This window comes from Lycium barbarum, chromosome 7, assembly GCF_019175385.1.
Source record: "Lycium barbarum isolate Lr01 chromosome 7, ASM1917538v2, whole genome shotgun sequence".
Taxonomy (NCBI): domain Eukaryota; kingdom Viridiplantae; phylum Streptophyta; class Magnoliopsida; order Solanales; family Solanaceae; genus Lycium; species Lycium barbarum.
Window position 1 is genome coordinate 5,068,741 of NC_083343.1, and position 25,851 is coordinate 5,094,591.

Genomic DNA, 25,851 nt, shown 5'->3' on the forward strand with positions numbered 1-25,851 from the left:
TTGAAATGAAGTCATATGATATTTCTTATTGAAATGATGACACATATTTTTAAATATACGACATACACCTAATATTATAAGATAAGATTCAATTATCATGAGAGATCAATGGCAAAATGTCTAGACTCTAGATGTATTGCATTGGATGCACAAAGTGTTGTCAATTTAAATAATTTTGAAAAACAAAATGATATTATAATCGCTATATATGAAATTTGTTGGTTTGAAAAAGAGACTATTAGAATTTACCACGTATTTTAAATGGGATTCTTTGCTAGGAGACATGTTTTCATTTAGTGTCAAGCATCAATTTGAAGCATTTCTCTTGAGAGTCAATTCCTCGAACGGCCAATCAACTTAACGAAATTACTTAGTAAAATTACTTATTTTTGTTTTGTTTCAATAAAGCCACTCAAGATAATTCATTTATCTTACAAAGTAATAATGGATGAAAGCCACTTAAAAAAATGGATTAATTTGCAATTTACACCCTTAATATATGTGCTCTTTTATAATTTACACCTTATCTTATTTTTTCATGCTAACACGATTCAGACTTGACTTTCTTCTTTAGATAGTTTCTCTACAAACTTGTTGATTATTTGATTGGTATAAAAAAATTGATAGCGAACTGTTGTATGAAGTTTATGGATACCACGAGTAAAAACTAAAAATCATGACAAATCAAAATAAGTTTAAATGAGGTATATGAGTGAAGACTAGAAATCATGCAATTTACTAGAGTAAATCAAAATAAGTTTAAGCGAGATACCATGAGTGAAAACTAAACATCATGACAATCTGATAAAGTTTGTAAGTTATCCAACAAAATAGCTAAGTTGAATGTAACACGAAATCCTATTGATTTGTCATAACGTTCATGTTACAGTTGCCCCGTCACTTTACCATCTATACCACTCAACTTAAGGAAGTGTTTATTATTCTTTCATCAAACTTAAAAAGGTCATTTTTGAACATTTATCAAAATCGAAAATAATTTTTAAATACCTATCCAAAAATAGCCTAGCTATTTGTGCAAATCACCCTCAATGTAACCTCCCAAAAACGGCATATTAGCTAATCTCCCGAGTCACGATAAGACATTCAAATGACAAATTAAGATGAACTAAAACTCTTCTCACAATGTCCATTTTAAAAGTTAAAGTTAAAATTAAAAACTAAAATTTATACATATTTATTTACTATTAAACCAAATATATATTCTATATTATACGTTGTTTATCTTATTCTCAATGATAAAAAGCTTATTAATAGAAATATGTCCCCTAACAATCAGATTATTACTATTCTAGTTAGGGGTGTACATGGATCGGGTTGGTTCGGATTTTTTAAACACCAAACCAAATCAATTGCATCGGGTTTTTAAATTTATACACCAAACCAAACCAATAAGATTCGGGTTTTTCAACCTCGGTTTGTCTCGGGTTATTCGGGTTTTTTTTTCCGGAATATTGTTGATACAAAATATATAACTTTTACTTCAAATATTTCTTTAGTCCTAGTAAGATACAACTATGTAATTAAGGTGTTTCATAAAAAAATAACACAAAATGTGAGTAGAGTGATGACGTTGTATTAAAATATTCAACAAAAGATAATAAAATCGGTTAAAATAAATATTGCTAATTAATAAATCATAAAGAAAATGACCATAATCTAAAAATACTAAGTCATACTAAAATAAGTACAGCTAATAAGTATTATTTACATGACAAGAAAAAAAAACTTAAGTTATGTATTTTCACTCTCTAAACCAATTACGCAAAACTAAAGAATAGATATCCAATATTATTTATCCAACATTATTGTCATTCCTAGTGGTAAATTGAATTTCTTTTGTTAGTATTAGTGTTGACTTGGTTTTGGTTTAGATTTTATATGAGTTACTAACATCCATAGGATATAAAACTTATTCGCATTCAAAATTCTATTCAAGCTTTAATAATATGATAATAGATTAAAAGCTACGAAAATTTTTAAGAAATATTTATAAATTACATTACAAATAAATATTTTAAAAATTGAATAAATGTAATGTCGGGTTGGTTTGGTTCGGTTTGACTTTTTTTAGCTAAAACCAAACCAAACCAATTATGATCGGGTTTTTTTTTTCAACATCAAACCAAGTCAAACCAAACCACTAGTCGGGTTTTTTTCTCGGTTTGACTCGGTTTATCGGTTTGGTGCGGTTTGTCGGTTTACTTTGTACACCCCTAATTCTAGTGTAACTTATTATCAAACCAAACAACTCCTTACTGAACTACGTATTGACAATTCGTGCTTAATTATCTCTAAATGAAATGTGGAATTTTCAACCACTCCTCTCTCTTGATAAAAAAATTTACATCCACATGCAGAAAAAACAAACCAAGTCCATTGATTTGCCAGTACCTCTAATTTCTTCATAGAACAGCTTCTAATTTCTAAATCGCTAGTCACTATGAAATTCTAGATGCTCTTTTAATTTCTTTGGTATACGGGGAAAGATAATAAATGTGTTAAAATATTTCATGATTACCTGAGTTGAATCAACCAGGGAAGAAAATTCATTTCCTTGGTTGCAACTTCTCAAATTATCAAGTATTTGTTATGTTTATGACCTTTATTTGTCAGAAATCCAGAAAGTTGAGCGCATTTATTCGTCTCTATCCAAATACTCCCTCCGTCCCATATAAGTGTCATCTTAGTCAAAAACACGCATATTAAGAAACCAATAATGCAATGTGAAGTTTACCAAATTACCCATATATAATAAAAATTAATTACTTTTACCTTTTGATTAGAGCATGCACAAGAAGCAAATCTTTTGACATTAGGAATCCAATAATACCAAGTTACTATGTGGCTTTTTCAATTATCATTTAGATGTTACTTTATTGTCTAAGGGTAGAATTGGAAGAAACTAGCCAATTTATGTTTTGGTTTCCTAAGGTGACACTTATTATGGGATAAAAAAGTTTGGCTAAGGTGACACTTATTATGGGACGGAGGAAGTATGTTCAATTGTAGCTTTGTTGGTTTCCGCTAAACACTTTGTATTCAATAATAACGATAAGAAAGTAACATTGTATATTCCTCCTTTTTAATAAATTGAACAATAAGTAGACAATATGTCTCCACTTCTAGTTCTTGATAACCCATTTCGTTGCTAAAGATAGCCCTTGAAGCTCCAATTTTCTTGTTCATCTGTAAAAATCCCTCTGAAAATAGTACCTCCAATTTAGTCCTTAACACTTCTATGAATATTCAATTTAATATGTTTAAAATGTACTGCTTAAAGAGGAGACCAAGCTTAGGAAGTGCTTCGAGAATTTCCTTAGCATAATCACTAACTGCATTTTATAGGTAAACATTTCTTTTCAATGAAATTTTTTTATTTCACTCTTTCTGTATATGACACATAATTAAAATTATAAGAATAGTACTACGAGATTTCAGATATAAATGATCTTACCTATATATAGTAATCTTTACAAGAGTTCCTAAAGTATATAATTATAGATGATTCATAAAACAGTACAGGTACAGAGAATTCATAACACAGTACATAGAGAATTCATATAGCTAATTCTTCAACTTGGTTAGACACGAAATTTCCCATCTACAAACACAAAAAAATGCTACCACATGAACACGGACGGGATAGATCTTTCCTTTCAGAAAATTTCTTGGTGTAACATATTATTTATGCGTGCTTGGTACGTTTGGTGTAGTCACAAGTGCAACCATAATCTAGAAATTGAACCCTCTGACTAGTCCTTCAACTTGGTTAGACACGAATCATCTTCGAGGTACTAAAATTGTGCTTCGATCTCCATCACTACTAATTATTGATATTGTACACCAACCAACTGTAAGTATGCCTCAATACCAAACAAGTTGAAATCGACTATATAATTCTCTGGTAGCACCCGATGAGGTACTTCAGTTTCCACGCTGATCTGAGGGAAGATTTAACAAAGAAAAAAGAATCAGCACCACCAAAGTTGTTTGAAACTCCTACAAGAGGTTGGAAAATATGAAAACATCAAACGAAATTGAAAACAAAAAAAAAAAAAAGTACATTTCCACACATAAGAACAATGTTCTTAATAGAATCAACTTGATAATGTCCCTTACCCTTTAAATCTACAAAAAATTTTAAAATTAAGATCAAAGTTCCTTCCGGTTAGACATTGTAAATATGCCCTTGTGTAATAGCGACAGCCATATATGTGCCAATAAATTCAGATTTGTGATATAAAACCTGTTTAAAATCACCTTTTAATTGGATTTGGTTGTAATTGAATATAATCAAGCGACATGTTTCAATTTGTCTAGCCAAGTAATTTGTTAGCATGAAACTGGGGTAATTGAGGGGAACAATTATACTCTTTAATTCTCAAAGAGGCAGGTAATTGAGAGGAGAGATTGCACTCTTTAACAGGGGTCAGAAATAGTACTCAAGGAAAGGTAAATTTACAACTATCAACAAGATCTAATGATTATAACTGCAAATTTTCTTATAGAAAATATTACTTTTGCGTTTACAATTTAAAGAAGTTGAAAAATCAAAGGGGGGAATTTTATTTACAACTCAAAAAGAAACTGAGAAAAAAAGAAAAAAGAAAAAGACTCATTTCAACTTCATATTCAGTAAAAGGCAGACAAATAATAAGGAGATAAGGTGTGCATCATTGACTAATTGAATACTTCATTTGAAAATGAAATAGAAAAACATCAACCAAACCAACAGGAGAGATAACAAACTCAAATATAAATTCAACTTATAAAAAATACACTACATTTGAAAAACTTGAATAGGGGATGTTGCTTGATCAAACATAGGTTTAAAGATCCGAGTTTGGAAGCTGGGTGGTTCCCGTAAAAATAAAATGAAAAAATGAAAAAAAAGGTATTCAGCAAGTCTGCTTATATTCGAATTTGGTGAACGAAGAGAACACGGGTCTAACAAGGCAAGATCACAATCACACCTAGGAGTGTCAAATGGGCAGGTTGGACAAATTTGGAAGGATCAGAATGAACTGAGTTAATAAATGACCCAACGGGTGGGGCTGGTCATGTTTTCATGAGCTAATTGCCACCTCTATGCCACCTATAAAAATGCAACCATGATAAGTTGCAAGCCACAACTAGATTGGGTAGTTCTTTATGTGATTCAACTCTTGAACCATTCAAATTTCGGATTATCTAACACTTTGCTATGTTATGTGATTGCCTATATATTATCGAATGACAACTTCCAAATACATGAATATCCAGTTCCAAGTTCAGGTTAATTAACGAAATTTTTTCTATTTCCTAATTGTAACAACTAACTCCGTAATAGATGCTAGAAGTTCCAACTATTTCAAGTCGAGTAATGGAAGTTCGGATCATTCCATAATAGGGATCCATATATAGTACTAGCATCCTCGCTTCTTGGTTGAACCCCAATAGAGATGATAAAAGGAATTTTCCATACTTCAGTTTTCTATTTTATTTGCAGCTACATATGTTTTACAGACAAATCAACTACATATTATTTGCTAGCCCACGCCAATTTATTGATTTCTTTTGCAAATTGTTCCACAAACCTGTTCTCATATTTTCATACCTTTGGTCCACCTTTATTTCACTAATGATGGTAACACCGACAAATCACAAGCACCAAGTTTTTTCCGGTTAAACTTTTTTGTCAAACCACAACCTTTCTGATAGGCAATAATCTTTAGGACATTGCTTTAAATGTGAAAAACACAATAGCATGCCCAAACACCCGAAGCTTTAAGCAAGGGATATGTAACCAAAATAATAGTGGAGGAGAATGGATCGCTTACCTTATTATATTTGAAGCAATGGTGCGCTGAATTTTATCCATGTATTTCAGTATTTCGACCCAAGCCTGCTATAAAACGGAATGCATTTCAGAAGTTGCATTCAAATTCATGTATGCAAATGCAGAAGGTGGATGCAATGAAAAGGAATCGACAATTTTGTGTAAGCAAAATACTTTAGCTGATAAGGTTCACCTAAGGCAGCAATAGATGATAAACACCACATAACTATTTGATTATAAAGAAACGTACCGACTACTCTAAGAGCACTCATCCATAAACCGGTTACTAGTACAAATAACATAAAGAAATGTAACCAACGTTTATAGGAAAAGCAACCCCAAAGATTTGGGACCAAAAGCGGATAACGGTGACCATTGAATAATTTTCTTTGGCTTGAGTTGGGTTAAAAGCACGGAATGTATAAGCGAATTTTCTGTGTATATTCCTTGTACACAAAATGTGTATTTATACAAGTAGATGAATGAAAAAATAAAAAATAAATATTAAATCCTATACATTTTTGTCTACTTCCATTGGCTGCTAGAATAACAACTTTATGAAAATATACACTACTCTATGCTAGGAAGTTTCCAAGAATATCACAATTGTATATTTTGTGAAAATATCACAGCAGTTAATCTGATCCGAGATGGCCTGTTTGTGCTTCAGTTTTGTTGGTCCCATTTCTTGTTTTGTTTTGTTGGGCTAAAGAATAAGTGTCCCAATGCTTTCTTCTTGTTCATCCAATGGCCCAAGAGCTTCTTCTTCTTCTTCTTCTTTCATACATAACAAAGACTTTGATGTAGTTGAAGTCTTTGTCACTTTGTTCAAAACCTTATCTTCCATGGATGAAATTTTTCCTTCTTCTTCATTCTCCTCACAAACAGAAACAAGAGATAGTTTATTTCGACTTTCATCCTCATCACCCCCCCCCCCCCTTTCAAGGTGGAGAGGAGAGAAGTGACTCCCAACTTGGATAAAATCGAATGATGAGATGGACTGGAGAGGGCTTTTGTAAACAAATCGACAAGTTGAGCTTTCGATGGTACGAAAGAGAGTGTTATCAAACCTGAAAGAAATTGTTGCCGTACGAAGTGGCAATCGAGTTCAACATGCTTAGTCCTCTCGTGGAAGACCGGATCCCGAGCAATGTGTATAGTATCCTTGCTATCAGAGTGAACAGGAACAAGCAAAGATGGAGTGATGGAAAGATATTCAAGAATATGAGTTAACCGGGTAAGTTCTGTTGTAACCCTTCTCATAGATCTATACTCCGATTCAGCTGAGGACAAGGAAATAGAAGTCTCACTACAAGAAAATATATATTTGGCAACAAAATTATTTTTGTTGCAAAAAGTACTTTTGGCAACAATTTTTTTTTGTTGCCAAAATTACTTTTCCCAACGGTTGTTATTGCAACATGCAACAACTTTTTTTTTATTGCTAAAAGTACTTTTTGCAACAATAACCAATACTATGACAACAAAATTAAATTCTTTGGCAACAAAAAAAAAAATCATTTGCCAACAATAAACTAAGTAGTTGCCAAATATTAAATTTTTTGTTGCCATTTCTATACTTTCTTGTAATGCGTTTCTTCGATTTACAAGAAATAGGTGCTCCTCCTAAGCTTATAAGCCACTGACAGATTTGCGTGTGTCTTTGCAGGATGCCCAGTCGGCAATGCAAAAGGCAATGAGGGAAAATGATGGATCCAGTTAAAGAACAAACCTTGACCAGGATTAACTCGTAGATAACGCGATACACGCAAAGCAGCCATGAAATGACCCATACAAAGTTGTAGCATATATTGACTCAAAGTCGATACTGCAATAGACAAGTCCGACCTTGTATGGGTAAGATAATTGAGTTTTCCAACAACTCGTCTGTAGATTGTTGGATCAGCAAGTAAAGGGCCTGATGATGCACAAATCTTTGATGAAGGATCAAGAGAAGATGAAACTACAGGTAAATTGTCACAATCAAACTCCTGTAATAGTTCCATTGTGAATTTTCTTTGACTTACTATAAATCCTTGTGGTTCTCGTAGAATTTCCAACCCTATAAATTAGAGTAATTCACCTAGAACCTTGATTTTGAATTCAGTATTGAGAAAAAGCTTGATTGCTTCAAACTCTAAGGGATCACTCCCATTGAAGAGAATATCATCAACATAGACAACAATAACTGAAATGACGTTTCCTCTTTTTTTTTAAAAAAAAGAGTAGTCATTCAAAGAAGCACAGTAACCTTTGAAACTTAGGGCACCTACAAGTTTGGAATACTATTGTCTTGAAGCTTGCTTGAGCCCATATAATGATTTTCTTAGCCTACAAAGATGATTAGGACTAGGTGCAAGCATTCCTGCTAGAAATTTCATGTAGACTTCTTCTTGAAAATCTCTATGCAAGAATGCATTGTTCACATCAACCTGAAAATAGGCCAACCCCTTTTGATTGCAACTATTAGAAGACATCTGATAGTTGTCATCTTAACAACAGGGGAAAAGTCTCATTATAGTCCAAACCATCCGCTTGTATGTCTCTTCTGATAACTAGTCTGGCTTTTAGTCTTTCAAGAGAACCATTTGAATGCTGCTTGAACTTATACACTCATTTACAAGGCAAAGCCTTTCTTCCAATAGGCAAAATAACCACCTTCCAAGTATTGTTGTCCTCTAATGTTTGCAGTTCCTTGTTCATGGCTTCTTTCCATCCAGGGTGGAGAGAAGCTTGATTATAACCAGTAGGATTTGTAATAGTAGTAATGGATCCCTATAGTTGTTGGTTTGGTAAAGACAAAGCTCCAAAAGAAAAGGTAGAGGGTTGAGAAAAGCAAGTTTTGGAGACATTTGTGAGGTAAACATGATTACAAATGAAATCATCTAGATATGCAGGTGTTTTATGCATTCTAGTTGATTGCCTTGTTGGTAGAGTAGGGATAATGTGTGGAATATGTGGAATAGGTGCAGGTGAGGCATTAGGTGTATTTTGATGAGAAGAATCATATGGTGGAGTTGATTGGGTAGTATGGTCAATAATAGGAGATGATTGGGGAATAGATTAAGAAATAAGAGGATTAGATGGTTGTGGACTAGGATTAGAGATGGAAAGGGTAGATGGTGAAATTGACATATCTTGTTCAAAACTAGGTGTCTATCTAGGAAAAATGGTTGGAGAAACAGTAGAAGATCAGAAAAAAGGGAAAATAGTTTCAAGGAAATGCACATCTCTGGACACAATCACTTTTCTAGTAGACAGTTCAAGCAACTTATATCCCTTTTGACCTTGTGGATAGCCCAGAAACACACAGGCTGTAGCTCTAGGATCAAGTTTATTTCTGTTCCCCTTCAAAGTAGAAGCATAACATAGACACCCAAAAGTTCTTAAGTTACTATAGTTTGGTGATTTGCCAAAAAAAAGATGATAAAGAGTCTTTCCCTTAAGAACATTAGAAGGAATTCTGTTGATTAAGTGTGTAGCAGTCAATATGCATTCACCCCAGTAGGCTTTAGGAAGATTTGATTGAAACAATAAGGCCCTTTGATAGCATTCATGAAAGCTTAACTCAATTGAAGACCAGGAAATATCAAGACGCTTTATTGAGCTTCAATTAGTAATGAAAACATGTCTACATTTGGAAGAAGATCTCCAGCCCAAAGTAGATCTTTTGGATTGTGGCCCAAAATCTGTCCAATGAAGGAGCAAGTCCAATAGCCCAATTTAGTGTTCTAGAAGCTATTTAATGATATATTAACTACCTTTAATGCTTTATTGGACAAAGTGTTTGTAGTATTCTGTGCACCTAGGAAATTGCACCATATTTACTCAAGTTTGACTACATTTAAAGCTTTATTGAACAGAGTATTTTTAGTATTCTAGGCGCCTAGGAAATTTCAGTATATTTAATGTAGTTTGACTAGTCCATAGATAGTTTTAAGGGGATGAAAACCCTTTTTAGACTCCAATATTAAGGGGTGTTTTCTTTCATTGTAACTAAGTTTGATTAATATATTAGGCTTGCGGCTTGTGGAGACCTTTGAGGTTCTCTTTAGGGTTTGCCCTTTTTGTTCTACTTTAAATCGTAACTTTGATCCTTCAATGGTAAGATTCCTCGTTTGAGTTCTCTCCCTCATTTTCTTTTTCTTGTCAATTGATTCAACTCTTTCTTTCACTATTAAATAACGTTTTAAGTATCAAATACTTGAACTTGTTCTCTTCTCTCTCATGAATCAATCCTTTCCCCTTTCTAACTTTTAATTCTAAAGTATTCTGCTATTCGTGCTGTTATCAAGTGGTATAAGAGCTTTGGATGGTTGGGTATTCTTATACTCACCCGATCTATTGATTTGAATTCTAGATTAAAAAAAAACTGAAAAAAGGAAAAAAAAAAAAGTACTGTAGCACGTGAATAGTAACCAAAAAAGTCTGTTCAAGTGAACAGTGTCGTGAACAGTACTCTCTAAGTTATCTTTACTTGTTCTTGATTTCTTCGATGTTTTATCTTGTGATTTGGTGACTCTAAATTATTGGTCCATTGTGGTTGTTATCTCTTGAAAATCCCATTAGTTTTAAAGATTCTTTGACTTTTGCTCATCAAGGAACTCAAAAGTCACTTTTGTTACACCCTGCACTTTCAGTGTTACACCCCGTATCTCAAAGAAGCACTGGTTAAATTTGAATGTAAGTATGTCGAGCTATAGCTAGGTAAAACAACTTTGGAGTGTAAGGAACAAAGCATTATTAAGTATATTGTTTAAGTAAAGGATGAATTATGATCTTGTAAGTTGTAACCGGGAAGGACAACCTTAGAAACCAAAGGACATGACCATTATCAAGTATGATTAGTGATAAATATCATGTATGGTGAGTTTCGGGATCAAACAAATCGAAGAAAATAAGTTTGACGAAAATTTGGAAAAAGTTGACAGGATTTTGGGCAGATTTTTAGTCACATTTGGAGGGGTATATCTCCTAGTATATTAGGAGTTTTAAGGTATTTCAAAATCCTAAAATGAAGTTCGTCGAGTCTAGTTTCCAACGCAACAAACTGATCATCGATACGACGTCGGAGTAGATAATTATGGACGTTACAAGTTAGGCGGACAGAGTAGGTCGCGGTGCTACAGTGGTGCTACAGTAGTTGCTACAGTGCTGCCGACTTTAGCATACTATATATGGGGCAAAACCCCATTTTTTCTTCACAAAAAATTTCCCAAATGCTCTTGAAAGTTCATCAAACATATGAGAGCCTATATATCATATAAAAGTGAGGATTTTGAGTAATTTCAAGTTACAAAGTATTAATCAAGGTCCGAATAACATGTAGTGTGATTATAGTATCGTTTTGCAGTGGAATTGGCTTGGATTCAAAGTGAATATTGAAGATAATGCTGCTATAGCAAGAATAATGTATGAATCTCGCCTTATTAATATTAATTTCAGTTTATTTACGGAGATAGAGTTATTAAATGATCGTATAATGAATTGTTGATGGAGAAATTGAATAAACATCGTGTGGGATGTTTATGGAGCATCTTGGTGTTGATATTATTGTTGTTGATGTTGGTATTGTCGTTATTGTTGTTGGTTGTTGGTATTGTGATTTCAGGCTAGGCATATAAACAGGGGAGATGCTGCCCGAATTTCGACAGATTCTAAATGGATTTAAACTGAAGGCTTAAGACGAGTATATGAGGATGAGCCTAACAACAGTGTAAATTGTTTTATATGTAGATTACGAGACTACAAGCAAACTTTAGTAAATTACAAGACAGGAAGTGAGTTGGAGAAGTAGAGAATTGATCTCCAAGGTATGTTAAGGCTATTCCTCTTTCTTTTAAAGGCATGATTCTTTTCCTACCAACCCATACATGAATTCTATAAAAATCCTCATTTCCAAGAATGTTAGAGATTCATGATTCTTAAAGTTTTTATGGTGCTAAAGATGAAAAAAAAAATTATGATAACCATGACGATGATTATGAGGGATTTATTTATCAAAGCTCCAAGGCATACGGATTTCATGTTATTATGCGATGGTTTTATTCATAGAGATTTCCAAGTACATGAGCTTTATATTATTATAAGGTGATTGAGCTTACTTTGCAATTTCTTAATTTCCTTCATTGTTGGTAATCTCACCTTATGACCCTTGTTCCTTCAAGGTGGGATAAACGATGATGATTGATCCATAATATAATCGGAGGCTACGGACCTTACGTCACTCCGATATAGTTGTGGCTTTTGATTGGGCTCTTATGCATGTTTTATATATATGTATGTATTTTCTCACACCGCGCCGCGCTATAGTCGGTCGGGCATGGCACGTAGATGTGCACACCACTGCAGTGGGCATGTTATGATATTGCCTCGGACGCGGGAGGCCCGGACGCGGGCTAATGATGATAACACCGAGCCTTAATGGTCGGGCATGATACTATATATATGACACCGAGCCTTAATGGCCGGGAATGGTACTATATATATGTATAAAAATGTTTTTTGTAAAAGGCTCAGCATGCATGACACCGCCTTATGAGGCATCCAGATGTACAGGTTATCTCCCTTATTCCATGTTCCCTTTCATATCTATATTATGTTGTTATTCATGTCTTACATACTCAGTACATTATTCGTACTGACGTCTCTTTCTTGTGAACGCTGCGCTCATGCCCGCAGGTAGGCAGGGAGACGGATCAGACCCATAGGTGCTCTATCAGCGAATTCTCAGGAGCACTCCACTTACTTCGGAGCTGCAGTCTATATGGTATTATCCTTATGATCATTTGTATTTTATGTAGAGGCTCGTAGACGTGTGTGTACAATTAGATGTTTTATAGCTTCACCAGTTCATATTGTTGTATAATATATTGGTGGCCTTGTCGGCGTTATTTTGAGCTCTTGATACTTTACTGTTAGCCTTGTCGGCTTTATGATATACACTATGTTGTGGCGACCTTGTCGGTCCGCATATGAACATATGTGCTGAATGATCGGATATTCCTATGTTGGGCCTTTTCTGCATGCAGGTGTTCTTTGAGTTATGGTTTATAATGTTCAAAGTAATAGATAAGTCATGTGGTTCCCAGCCTACGAGTCAGAGCCCGTCATACTCCTGGTAGGGGTATGACAACTTTGAGGATTGCAAAGATCATTACAACACATTTGGATAAAAACTCATTGATATGTTTTAGATCTTTTTTTGAAAGTGGTTATTCCTTACATTTAGTTTTCTATTTGTTCTCTTACTAGATACTTGAAGTATTTATTCATACTTAAGAGTTGTCTAGCAATTTTGTGCCTATTTCTTTATTTCGTGCCAATTTGTTCTGTACTTTTCTCTTTATTTTCATTGTGTATTTCTTTGTTTCCAGCCCATTATAGTTTTCTAGTCCTTTTCTTTGTTTGACATAAAATCCATTCTTGAACCAAGCTTTGAAGCTTACTTTGAAACGTTTGAGTTGTTGGTTTATTGAAGAACTTTGAGGAGCAGTCCTTGAGTGGTAAAAGCCAAGAGTGGTGAGATTCTTTTAGTGTAAAAGCCTATTGGTGTGATACACGAGTGTTGAGAGCCAATACTTGAGTGATAAAACGTAATGGTTTGATTCTTTTGGTGAGGTCCTTTTGCTTCTAACAATATTTTGTTTGTAATTAAGTAATTTGCAAGTCTTTTGGAGGTTATGGCTACATCCATGAATGCCAAAAGAAAGTAAGAAGACAAAAAAATTAAAAGAAAGAGATGAAGATACCTTTTACTGGTTACGAAAACTCTATGAAGCGATCAAGAAAGCAAATGATGAGTGGGATGAAAGAAAGAAGAAACAACATAATCCCACAAGAACATCTTCAAACTATCTTTCATCTAAAGAGGGTGAGTTGAAGCGCAAGGCATATGAAAAGAAGGACCAAAGGGACACATCAAGTGCTTGTAAAATACCAAAAATCAGAGTTGATATTAGAAGTCCTCCGAATGATAGTAGAGGAATTCTTGGCAAGTATGAGGGTGCTTATGATACTTCAAATAACATATTCTTCCAAGAAAATCAAGGGAGTGTTTCTTCATCGGTTGGATCCTTTTTCAATTCAAACAAAAGCGAGGAGGAGAGACAAAAGAAAGAGAGAAGTAAGGGTGAGCAACTTGACAACTCGAGAGAGGAAAAAGGAGAGGAAGTGAAGAGTGAGTTATCAAGAACTAGAAAAGAGTAGATAGAATTGAATGAAATGAGTTCACGAGGTAAAATAGAGAGTGAACAAGTGCATTTGAGAGATGAGGAAAAATAAAATATTGAAAAATTAGAGTGCATAAGTGTGAAAGATTCTTGTTCAAGCTCTAACCAATTAATGCATTCTTTTTCTAGTGTTTATGTTCCAAATGTGCAGGTTATTAAAGAAGAACCCATTGAAGTGTTGGAACAACAACTGAAGGGAGATTCTATCTTCAAAGAAGATTTGAAAGGTGAAAATGTCGGTGATCTATGGAAGCAACATCAAGTGGAATAAAAGGTTGAGCTTAATGATCTCATGTGGTATGACCTAATTGATGATCTATTTGTAGGCAAATGAAGTTGAACTTGTACTACAATTTGACAAGGTCCGATTTTTAAGTGGAGATGTGGCTCAGATTTGGAGGGAACATGACCTTGTTGACTATTCTTCTTATGTGAGGAATTTGCCACAATGCGATGAAAGTGAGGGACGAGATAAGTTGAGTGAACAAATACAAAAAAGAAAATTGAGAGAGGATGAATCTTGTTCATATGCCAATTAACTAACTCTTTCTTATTTTAGTCTTACGTCTCCTTTCATGCAGAATATTAAGGACGAACCTTGTGTAAAGGATGATGACACTTCACTTGAAGAAGACAATCTCATTGGTCAAGGTTTTAAAGTATGGGATAACCCATTGTGGGATGATACTAAACATGAGTTTACTGTACATTTTTGTCCACTTTGGGATTCCAATGAAAGAAGCAGAGGTTATGAAGTTATCCATGAAGACAATGAGACACATGAAGCTTTTGATGCATTAGATATTGAGAAATTTGAGCAAGGTGCAGAATGTAGTAGCTCAAATGTGGAAAAGGATAAGTGCTCACTGCTCACATGTTTCCAACTTCACAATATATTTATCTTGTTTTGTAGATCCTTTTTTCCATGTTCATTCCAAGCCAGTTCTCAAGGAAATTACTTTTGATCCATATCTTGATTATGGTATATCTAATGGTGAGGTTAAGTTATTTAGCAAGAGCAAATATGGTATGTTTTCCTTTTGGTCTAGCTAATGACCCTTTACAGTTTAAAGAGCTTATGAATTGTGTTTTTAGTGCTTGTGTTGGTGATTACATTTTCCTCTTAGCTGATGCTATACTTGGATATTTAAAAGGAGTGTTTGTGCATATAAAACTAAGTGGGTTAAACGGTAGTATAGTCACAACCTTGTGTTATTTTTACCAAGTGATTGTTGTGTTTTCCTACTTATTATAATTATTGGTTGAAGATCAATGTCAAGATTCAAGGGTGAATCTTCTTTAAAAGGCAGAGAATGATAGCAACCATAGAAGCTCAAATCCATTGAAGGAGAATCTACTGTCAGTGTCAAGATTCGAGGACGAATGTTCTTTAAGAGGGGGAGAATGATAGCATCCATGAAAGCTTAACTCAATTGAAGACTAGGAAATATCAAAACGCTTTATTGGGCTTCAATTAGTAATGAAAACATGTCTACATTTGAAAGAAGAGCTCCAGCCCAAAGTAGATCTTTTGGATTGTGGCCCAAAATCTGTCCAATGAAGGAGCAAGTCCAACAACCCAATTGAGTGTTCTAGAAGCTATTTAATGCTATGTTGACTAGCTTTAATGCTTTATTGGACAAAGTGTTTGTAGTGTTCTATGCACCTAGGAAATTGCACCATATTTACTCTAGTTTGACTACCTTTAAAGCTTTATTGAACAAAGTATTTTTAGTATTCTAGGCACCTAGGAAATTTCAGCCTATTTAATGTAGTTTAACTAGTCCATTGATAGTTTCAAGGGGATGAAAACCCTTTTTAGACTCCTATATAAAGGGGTGTTTTCTTTCATTGTAACTAAGGTTGATTAATATTAATATATTAGCCTTGTGGCTTGTGGAGACCTTTGAAGTTCTCTTTAAGGTTTGCCCTTTTTAGACTCCTATATAAAAGGGTGTTTTCTTTCATTGTAACTAAGTTTGATTAATATTAATATATTAGCCTTGTGGCTTGTGGAGACCTTTGAAGTTCTCTTTAGGGTTTGCCCTTTTTGTTCTACTTTGAACCATAACTTGGATCCTTCAATGGTAAGATTCCTCGTTTGAGTTCCCTCCCTCATTTTCTTCTTCTTTTTAATTGATTCAACTCTTTCCTTCACTATTAAATAACGTTTTAAGTATCAAATGCTTGAACTTGTTTTCTTCTCTCTCTAGAATCATATATATATATATATATATATAGTCTTCCGCTATCCGTGTTGTTATCACCCTTGCTGTTTATAATAAATGTATGTACTTCCTCTTAACAATCTCATTTTGTTGAGAGGTTGCAACACATGAAGTTTGATGAACTATGCCTTGTGATTTTAGAAAACTGGCTTCCTCTATCCCTTTTCCTAATTCTATGGCATTGTCTGATCTAATTTTCTTTACTTTTACATCAAACTGTCTTTCAACCATTAATAAGAAGTCCTTTAAAACTGAGAAAGCGTACGTTACTTTTAACAATCAACAAGTAAGCCCATGTTCCTCTACTAAAATCATCCACGATAGTGAGGAAATACTTATAACCATTATATGTGGAAATCTTAAAAGGTCCCTAAGTATCAATATGAATTAGTTCAAAAATTCTGGTAGAACTAATTTGACTAGTAGGAAAAGGTTTTCTAGTTTGCCTTGCAAGAGGACAAATATCACAAGTACAAATACAATTAAAAGGAAAAGATATGAAACTGAACTTTTTCATTGCTGGATATAGTAAATGACGAAGTCTTGCATGCCATAAGGCTACATTAGAAATTGCACTAGCAGAAAAAGGAACACAAACTGAACTAGGACTAGAAAATTTTCCTTCTGGTAAAGAAACTACATGATTGTAACAAAATTCTACTTCTAGACTTGGTAGGTTCCAACACAAAAAGACCTTCCCTAGATTTACCAAAAGCTTGTACCCTCCTCATTAAAGGGGCCTGCATTACACACCTAGAAATTCCAAAATTGAGGGCACAAGAGAGTTGAACACAAAACCTATGCACGGATAATAGATTATATCTGAAAGAAGGAACAAAAGAACATTATATAGAGTGTAATATGGGGCTAGATTCTAATAGTTCCTATATTTGTTACTGTTATCTTGTAAGAGTTTGGTAAATTGATACTTAGAGGAAAAGGCAGAGGTGTAAGTTTAAGAAAGGAACTTGAATCAAAGCACATGTGCTCAGAAGCACCAGTGTTTATAATCCAAGATTTAGTGTTGTAAACTAAGAAACAGGTTCCAAAATATTTAGTAATTATACCAGCAACTGCATTTGCATTTATCTCTGATGTGTTGCTGCTTGATGCACCACCTTGTGTTTGTTTGAAAATGTGCATAATGTGTCAACTGTTCCTTACTGAGCTGATTTAGCCCATTTGCTTCAACTACATCATTTGCAATGCTTAGGTTAGAAAATTCTTCCTCTGTAACTGTTGCTTTCCCTCTAATTTCCCCTTGAACATCTTTGTTGTTGTTGGTAAATTGGAAATCATTTGGATAACTAATTAGTCTGTAACAATCATCTACTACATGCCCAACTTTCAAACAGTGACCGCAAGCTACATTGGGGTTAAACTTTTTCCTTCTCACCTCAATTCTCCTTTGTGTTCGATTGTTCCTTTGAGCAGTTGTCCTTTGCCCTTTGCCCTTGATACTGATTACCAGTTCTGTGTTGATTTTGTGTTGGGTAACCAAATCTCTGAGTTTGGTTCCCAAATTTTTGTTGTCCCATGTTTTGATTTCTTGCCATGAAGGATGAACCATTAGAAGAAAATTGAGGGTTCACATAGACTTCCCTCTAGTTTTCATCTTGTAGCAAAAGTGAGTAAGCATTATTGATTCCTGGCAATGGATTTATCATTAGGATATTTTCTCTTGCTGAACCATAGACATCATTCAAACCCATTAAAAATTGAATGAGTCTCTGGTCCTCCATAGACTTGAGCATTTTGTGTTTACCATTACAAACACAGACACAAATACAAACAATGTCTGAGTTGAGAGAATCCAACTCATCTCATAGCCTTTTCAATTTTGTGAAATAACCAGCCACATTATTGGATCCTTGAACTAATCATGTGATTTCCTTTTGCAGCTGGTATAACTTAGCACCATTAGATTGTCCAAATCTTTGTTCCAGATCAGTCCACAAAACTTTTGCAGTCCTGGAGTAGATCACAGAATGGGCTATGTCCTTGGACAAAGAGTTAAAAAGCCAAGATGTAACTATGTCATTACATCTGATCTGTGATGAATGATCCTGGGTTGTTGAACCAGTTCAGCAATCATCTCACTGATGAAGCCTAGCTTGTTTTTGGCTGAGAGTGCAATAAGCACTAATCTTCTCCACCCCTGATACCCTCTTCCATCAAAGGAGTTGTTAACCAGGTTCATGCCGGGTGCATCTAAACAGTGAAGAAATAAAGAGTTGCTGGAATAAGTCCATTTCCAACATTTGTGTTTGAGTTATTTTGAGTTTTACCAGTTGATTCAGTGATTCCTCCCGTCATGATTCAGAATTTGTGATGAAAAGAGACTGAAGAATTGAATAGAAAGATCAAATGCAGAGATTAAGATCTACTGCTCTGATACCATAAAGAAATGTAGATGGGAACTTTCTATGTATATTCCTTGTACACAAACAGTGGATTTATACAAGTAGATGAATGAAAAAATAAAAAATAAATATTAAATTCTATACATTTTTGTCTACTTTCTGTTGGCTGCTAGAATAACAAACTTTCTGAGAATATACTTTACTCTATGCTAGGAAGTTTCCAAGAATATCTTAGCTGTATATTTTGTGAAAATATCACAGCTGTTTGAAAATATCACAACTGTTAATCTGATCCGAGATGGTCTTCTTCTTTCAGACATAACAAAGACTTCGATGTAGTTGAAGTCTGTCACTTTGTTCAAAACCTTATCCTCTATGGATGAACTTTTTCCTTCTTATTCATTCTCCTCACAAACAGAAACAAGATATAGTTTATTTCGGTTTTCATTCTCATCAGATTAAGATCCGCTTCACTTATGATCGAATAACAGGTCAATTAGTTTAATCCATTTCTCACCAAATCTATGTTTTGCTAAGTAAAGGATTGATTAGGATTTTACACCTTCCAGATTTGGTAAATCACCTAATATACAAGTAAAATAACTAGGTATTCTAAGGCTGAAGTTTAGTTGACAGACGGATTGACGGAACAATTTATACGACAATTGGCAAGTCCCATTAACGTTACACTGGTCTTCACAACAAGTGGTCAAATATTTATCATCTCATCAGATTCAACCAAGTGAAAGAAACTAAATGAATCATCTTGCTATCAGGCATTGTACTCTTGTTATTACATCAATGAACTCCAAGAGACTTAGTTCGAAGTATGACTAGCTAGAGTTTGAAAGATTTCAGGCATGCATAAAATGGCAAGTACATACTAAGATCAAGTAAAATTGTACAAGTCACAATTCAAATTCCAGAAACATGTCACGTAGATAAATGAGAAGATAAAATAGTGACTCGTGGTTAAAGTTAGAGAGAGAGAGAGAGAGAGAGAGAGAGAGAGAGAGAGAGAGAGAGAGAGAGAGAGAGAGAGAGAGAGAGAGAGAGAGAGAGAGAGAGAGAGAGAGAGAGAGAGAGAGAGAGAGAGAGAAGATAATAATTCAAATTCAAGTAAGAGCTAATTGAAGGTGATCCTCAAGCGATGATTATATTTCTCTACTGATACCTAAACCTTAGATAATCAAATCATAAATCTTCGCACAACAACCCCAAAATTTTTCTCATAGTCCAGTTATATTCAAATCACTAAGGGAGAAAAGCAAAAAGGGGTCACAATTGAGGCTTACCATATCAAGAAGTTAATCAATAAAGCCAATATAACCTCATGCACTTGGCTCTGGCTGTGCTTATTCTTATCGTTGACATGAAATGCTCGACATGCCTATAGTTCACCTTGAGGTTCTGCAGTGTACAAGCAATAGTTGTTTGGTTACCAACCAACATCAGGGCCGGCAGAACAACAATTACTATGCCTCCAGTGTTGTCAAAGGTGAAAAGCTTTTAAAAGCACTCAAGTCTATTAGGAGTTTAAGCGCAAAGCCGCAATTAAAGTGTAGGCTTTAGTAAACAAAGGCACAATGAAGAAACAAGTAAAGATATATACGTAATGGAAGAAAAAAGTAAAAGATTCATTTATAATATTTTCCTAAACGATTAATACCTCTTTTGCTTTCAAGATAGAACTCATGGGCACACACCTTAGTGTCTTGCCTACACTGAAGCGCAACTTAAGCGAGACGAAGCACTTTCCTTGAGCTTTTCTAAGCTTCAAGGCTTAAGAGTACCTTAAATGAGTCTTTGATAATATAGTATGCCTAAGTCTGAAACAAGTCGACGTCAACTATATATACCTTCACTGACAAATAACAATAGGGCAGATTTATATAATGATAGGCAAGCACGACAACATTTTTTCTGTCAATGTGTTGCTAAACTAGTGAGTATACATATTCAAGTGCAACTAGCAAAGATGGCAAAAGAAGTTGTGCACTCAAGGACATTAGAATTGGCTAATATTTGGCAAATATCCCACTTTCCAGTATTAAAAACGTTTTTAATTCCTTAATATTGTTGAGAGAAATCATTGCTAGCTCTCTATCTTCAGTAAGAAGTCATACTAGTTGCTAATTCTCCATTAAAGAAAATTGCATAAGGTGTAAAGGACTCCCCAGCTTGGAATTTATAGATGTGTCATGTAAAATTAGACTGTTCAAACATTATTCCTCTACCAAGTTTCTAGCAAATTAAAACATACTAAGTCCTCACAAAATGTCTAGCTAACATGTTCTCCAATAAATTGGTAGTCAATAAACAACTTACCATGCAAAGCGCCATAGTGACAACTAACATCATCATCCCTCTCAACATGCCTATGGTGTCAAATTACCATATAAAGCCACATCTAATGGTCAATTGCTAAAATAAACTAATAACTGATACTGCTAAAAAAATAAATAAATAAAAAAGGAGACCAGATTTTTTTTTTAAATGATACTTCTAAAGAGCTAAAAAGATAAAGGCGCCATCTATCAGGAGTGCATATTGTCCACAAAATATCAAATTAATCCAAAATGTATCGATATCAATCGGAATTCGGACAAACGAGGCTCATACGCTAGTCACTTCAGTAACACCATAATCCATATGTACAATATCTATACTTTTTTTAACATACAGAATTGATAAAGCCACACAATTTCAAAGAGAAATGTGAAATCATTTTCATCACAAAAATTTTGGACAATTGTTGGGGGAATATCCGAACATGTATTAAAAACATTCGCAAAAGTTATCAGTGTACTTTTAGACCTTCATAGTTGTAGAATGTTCAAGAAAAAAACAGCTCAACATTGCAATCCTAAAAGTCTGCAATTGTGTCAAACATATCCACCCACCTGATAATAGAGAAAACCATACCACTATAACAACAAAATAGCGTCTCAATCCAAAAAAATTGAGGCCAATTATATGAATAACGTTGCTTTATTTAAGTAAATCTCAGTCAAAAAATAACATACCCATGTAATCCCACATATGGGGAAGTAAATCTCAGTCCAATATGGAATACAAGAACATACCCAGTATAATCCCATCAGGTGGGGTGTGGGGAGGGTAGAGTATACGCAGACCTTACCTCAACCTTTTGACGGGTAGAGAGGCTATTTCCGATAGACCCCCGGCTCAAAGAGAGATGAAAAAGCATCCGGAATAATAAACAGTAATAATAAGTAGTACTAGCAGCAACATAATAGGATAAAAAACATAGTAAAAAAAGCAATCAAATAGTACTGGCGATAAGAACAAGCAATTCAAAGCAGTATAAAAGGCATGGTGAAAGGTGGAAAAAAAAAAAGGCATGGTGAAATACTATACAAAGTAAAATAATTTGATAATCATAGTACAAGCAACAACAAATAGTACCAGGAACCAAAAGACAAGGACCTACAAGGATAATACTAAGAGCCCGTTTGGATTGGCTTATAAGTTGGCTTATAAGCTGTTTTCAGCTTTTTTGAGTGTTTGGCTGGCCAGCTTAAAGTCATTTTATGCTTAAAATAAGCTCAAAAAAATAATTGGACCCATTTGACTTAGTTTATCTAAAGCGGCTTATAAGCTGAAAACAACTTATAAGCCAAAAAAAATAAGTTGGACTACCCAACTTATTTTTTTCAGCTTATAAGCTGCAAACAGCTTTAAGCTGTAAGCCAATCCAAACGGGCTCTAAAACTATTAGTATGAAATGATAGGTAAGACAATACTCAACTACTTATTAACAGTCCAATATGGAGTATTAAAATAAAATAAAAAAGTATGAGAAGTTTTATCATATTTCTAGATTGTACATAAATCTCTCACAAGACCAAAAGACTCCAAGAAAAAATCGAACCTCTATTAAAGTACTAAAACTTAATCCTATCTACTGGATTATCTACATGGATCTTTTTTTTCCATTATGCCCTACTTTTGCATTGTTTACATGAATCCGAAGATATTTTAGGGCTTGCAATATAGTGGAATCAAAAGAAAAGAAATGATTAATCAAAATACCTGCATAAAGCAAAGTTAATTTCCCCAAAAAGCTGCTTGATGTTCCCACCATCAGGCAATATTAATGGCTGTCAATAGGGGCTAGAATATTTTAGTGTAATTACAATGCGACATACTCTTAACAAAGAACTAATGGATTCTTAAAAAATAAATGAAATTCAAACTTGAATAAAGTTCATTATTGATGTACTCCAATATTCTAACCTCTACATGGAAAATTTTCTCCACACTTCATAGCAAAGACTGGATATTGTGTATATCTTCTAAAAGGAAACAAAATCTTATCAACAATAAGAATCATATTCAAACCTACATAAAATATTACAAGAACCCACATAAATTTAACTAAATCCCTCATACTCAACAAAAAGAAAAAAAGGAATCCACAGATTCATCAAGTTAAAAGACTATCTTTAAATGTAAATACAAATATTCTGAAAGAGTAATCCTTTTACCAGGAAGTTTGTGCTCACTTTAGTCCTTTTTCTTTAATCGGGGTAAGAAAGGGTCAATCGCAATGGATCGTGAGAGCAATGCCACTTATAATAGCCTAGCCTTCACATATAGATGAAAATTGTACTTCAAGGCGGTCATCATGACACTTCAGGCTCATTTCAAGTCTCAGATTACACCCCATAGCAGGAAAAATAAAGCAAGAAAAAGCAAGATTGTCAAGAGCAAAACCAAGAAAAGAGAAGAAACGGGAAAATTTTCTGTTAGATCTAGAACAGTGGTTGATTTCTTCTTTTTTTTTTTCTTTCTAGATTTTAGCAAAAGAAATTAATTTTCCGTTGAGATAGAACAGTATAACAGGCGTACCTCTCAAATCTACACTCGTCCTCTTTAATCAGCGATATAATTATAAGTACATGAAAGGACACGCTAAGTACAATATTTAATTAGCAGAATTATTACATACAAAAAGGAACCCCAAAAACCTCAGACACTTACCTGATCTGAACCTCAGAATTTTTGATAAACTTCATCTTCTTCTTCTTCTTTTTTCTGTCTAATCTCAAAAAAATATTACATTGAGTGGCAATTATATTGTGGTGCAATGTGTCTTTTTCTTTTGTGTGTGTGTGCAAGGTGTCATATATAGAGATAAAGAAGGGGAGATTCAATAAAGTTATTGAAATGTCGTGTCCATCAGCAGTAATCCATCTATAGCTTAGCTTTACTGTTTATTTTCTTCAGACGGATGTTAGCTTAACACAAGAAGAGATAGAAACATATAGAGTTTATTGAAAAATATACATCATCTTACATGTATGCTGCTTCAACAAATATTATGATATAGATGGTTAGTAGCCGGGGGCGATTTTAGGGGTAAAAAATGGAGCACGTAAACAGATGGTCTCTTTGTAAAACTAGACATTTTATGTATATATTTTCTAAAATTAGTATAATACTATATGTTGGAACACATGCTATAAAAAAGTTAAATGGTGCATTTGATTAGAGGTTGAGTTATATACTTAGAGTCGCCTCTGCTAGTAGTGGAAACAAAATTTTTATAGGAGTTCATCATTTGTTATAAAATGATAACATATTCAATACAACAACAACAACAACATACCCGGTGGGGTTTGGGAGGACCTTACCTCTACCTTAGGAGGTAGAGAGCCTGTTTCCGAACTCTTGGCTCAGGAAAAAGCATGACAAAAAAGGGTCAAATAACAACAACAACAACAACAACAACATACCCAATATACTCTCACATGGTAGGTCTGGGGAGGGTAGAGTGTACGTAGACCTTATTTCTAACTTGGGAGGTAGGAAAACTGTTTCCGACAGACCCTCGGCTCAAGAAAAGGTACCAAGACAACAATAATAATAGACATTAATAGCAACATATAATAAGAAGTGACAAAAAAGGTCAAATAAGGAGTGACAAAAGTAAAGAAGCCATGATAAAATACTATAAAAATAATAACATATTAAATGTAATCCCTGAAGTCTGAAGTGGTGGCGTACGAGCAGAGTCGCAAACCTTACCCCTTGATAAGATCTTAAGGCGAGATTTATCTGAACTCTTTCCACTCCTCTTAAGTGGTGGAACCAAGGAAATGAGGGAAAATAAAGCATAGAGAGAGAGGTGACAGAAAGAGAAGTGAGCACACGCAAATAACAATGATATAAATCTTTATACAATTTGTCTGCGTGTGCTCACTCTCTTCTGTCAGTCTTGATTCTCTCTGTCTCCCATTCTCTTTTTGCTTCACACCATCAAGAAAACCCTTTCACATGACCATATACATATGCCAAATCAGATCTGAAACCAAAGATAAACCCCTTTTATACAAAAAGAAAACAACACAAACCCTTAAAACTTTACCACAAAAACTAAGAATTCACAACGTCTAAATATTGAATCTGTTGTGAGATACGATTAGGGTTTGAAGGTTATCTTTGAATTGTGTTGAACATATATTTTCACACCCTAAACTTGACTGCTACTAGTAGTATCACTAGAAGAACAAAAAAAAAAAAAAAAAGAGATCTTAACTTGTTTCCTCTCGATACAATCTTTCTTTTAATTTAGTACATGCAATGGATAGAGATAGAACACATACGAAAGAACCCCATTACATAAACTTTGCCAGATAGAGAAAATGTAGGGAAAGAAAGGGAAGGAGATAATGGGGTCCTGTGGCATGGCGGCAATACAAAATGACTTTTTATTTACAACCACTAGTTGACTAATTGTAATATAACATAACACACAAATGGATTATAAATCAAGTTGATGATATATAGAGGAATATTGATTATATTAGGGTGTAGGTGTAGTGGTTTTGTGGGGTTGGCTGGTGTCGATGCCGGACTCGCCTGTCCTTTGTGATTGGAGCTACGTGGCCAAACAGTAACGACTTGTCCGGATGATTATTATATATATATTGTTTCATGTATCTTATTGTATTATACCGTATTATTTTGATGAATATAGCATTTGAATAAATTATATTTATTCGTCTAACAATGCCAGGGAACAATCTAAAACATAAACTCACGGTTACAAAGAAAATAGGATACAAGATAGAGTTATTACTCGCTCCGTCTCATAATAAATATCACCTTAGCAAAAAAAATTATCCCATAATAAATGTCATCTTAGGAAATCAAAACATAAA

At 34.2% G+C, this 25,851-nt stretch overlaps 2 long non-coding RNA genes across 10 annotated transcripts; one reads left to right on the forward strand and one right to left on the reverse strand.

Moving 5' to 3' along the window:
• Positions 1–3,453: 3,453 nt before the first annotated feature.
• LOC132602982 (uncharacterized) lies at positions 3,454–25,461 on the reverse strand. 9 transcript variants are annotated; one of them, XR_009567910.1, is made up of 6 exons: positions 25,227–25,461; positions 22,922–24,992; positions 22,718–22,785; positions 19,957–20,071; positions 5,841–5,905; positions 3,454–3,962 (listed from the first exon to the last, which is right to left on the reverse strand). It is a non-coding gene; the product is annotated as an uncharacterized LOC132602982 (long non-coding RNA). The 9 variants fall into 9 exon arrangements; XR_009567914.1 differs by adding an exon at positions 20,990–21,039 and having other exon boundaries at positions 22,922–25,460; XR_009567913.1 differs by having other exon boundaries at positions 22,922–23,726; positions 24,716–25,459.
• On the forward strand, positions 6,782–12,690 carry LOC132602983 (uncharacterized). The gene is made up of 3 exons (XR_009567918.1): positions 6,782–7,808; positions 11,193–11,652; positions 12,521–12,690. It is a non-coding gene; the product is annotated as an uncharacterized LOC132602983 (long non-coding RNA).
• Positions 25,462–25,851: the final 390 nt, after the last annotated feature.